Genomic DNA, 1,638 nt, shown 5'->3' on the forward strand with positions numbered 1-1,638 from the left:
TTTTCAATAGCACTAAAGAATTACCACCAATAGAGCCGATCAGTTTATTGACTTCTCACATGATATATTGTTATTATTACTTATACTCCAGTCAATGTGTCAAGGTATCGAGTTAAAAAACACACTGTATTGTAAAAGTTGACATGAATACTATTTGAGAGTGAAAATGACCGGTGTTGCAGAACTGCAATATTACACAACATGTGGACAAAGTGTAGTGGAAACGCAACAAATATGATTTGTGATTATTTTTTTACATTTTTATATTTTATATTTTAATATACTAGAACTGTATCATTGTTTTGCCATATCTTTTTATCTGCCATATATTTGTACTAGATTCAAGATAAACCCTTTTGGATGAAAATTGATTTTTTATCCGAGACTGTGTATAAAAATAGATGTAATGAACGTCGTAAGATAAATGTATCAATTTTAAATGAATTATACAATATATCGCTAAACATCTTTGGTACTGTAATAAAACTGTCTGTTTGAGATATCAATTGTATTTATCATGTAAAATTTTTTTTAAAAGAAATTCATCGATATTAAATTACAGATGGCCGGACTTATTCTTCCTCGGAAAGTCTACATTTGGCTGAGTGTTAATAGTATTATAATCGCTTATTGCTGGGATATAATGTACATAAATAGTCCTATATGTATATATGCATTTGACTTTTTTATCATTTCGGGAATTGTTAAATATACCATAAATTTTATTTTGCGGTGTTTAATTTGTAATAATACTCTTCTTCGCTTGAATTACCCATTCTTGCTTTTATGAATATTTTCATAGGTAAGGGGTCGTACGGACTCTAGGAAATGACGAAAATTTTGTAAATGTTTATGTACGAAAAATCGCTTATCATATATGCATGTATGTATATAATCTGCATCTTAAAAGTCTTTGCTCGTCAGTATAAGCTTTGAGATACATATAGCAATATCAGTTTAAAGGATTTGGCTTCGAATTTTCTACATTTTTTTTATATCTATTTATTTGTTACAATCTTACTAGTGTTTCGTTAGAAGTTAAATACCAGTGTAAATTCAAGTAGTTAGCAAACAGTTAAGAAGGCACATAGTTCCAGTAGCAATAACGTGTCAGATGTTGACAAATTCCCAACAAGAAAGAAGAAATACGAGCAAAAATTTATTGACTCTTGGCTCATTGATAAAAACTTTAGTGTTTGGCTCACATAAAGTAAAATAGGTAAATCATGTTGTCATTGTTCTGCGTGCGACTGTGATCGTAAATGCAGATTTCAAGAATTGACGTGACACAAAAATTCATCAAAGCACCAAGAAAACTGTAAACAAATACAAAAACAAACAAAGCTTACGTTTTTGTTTGCATCATCTTTAAAATCACAAGAAACCAAAACACATGGAAAAGCCGGTAAAATTAAATGAGCCTATTGTATTGCAGAACCATTTAGCTATAATATCCAGGATAGTCAATACAAATTATGAAGTAGAAGATAAATTTCTAACTTTGATTGCGATCACCGACGGATCAGCAAAAGCTTTGTATACAAAATTGTTAAATATTTTAAGGGAAAAAATTCCATATAAAAAGAATTTGCTGGGCTTTGCGTCTGATCGCGCCAATGTCATGTTTGGGACGAATAA

This window comes from Ctenocephalides felis, unplaced genomic scaffold (assembly GCF_003426905.1).
Source record: "Ctenocephalides felis isolate EL2017-DRISC unplaced genomic scaffold, ASM342690v1 CF-g0.4_SCAFFOLD_01886, whole genome shotgun sequence".
Taxonomy (NCBI): domain Eukaryota; kingdom Metazoa; phylum Arthropoda; class Insecta; order Siphonaptera; family Pulicidae; genus Ctenocephalides; species Ctenocephalides felis.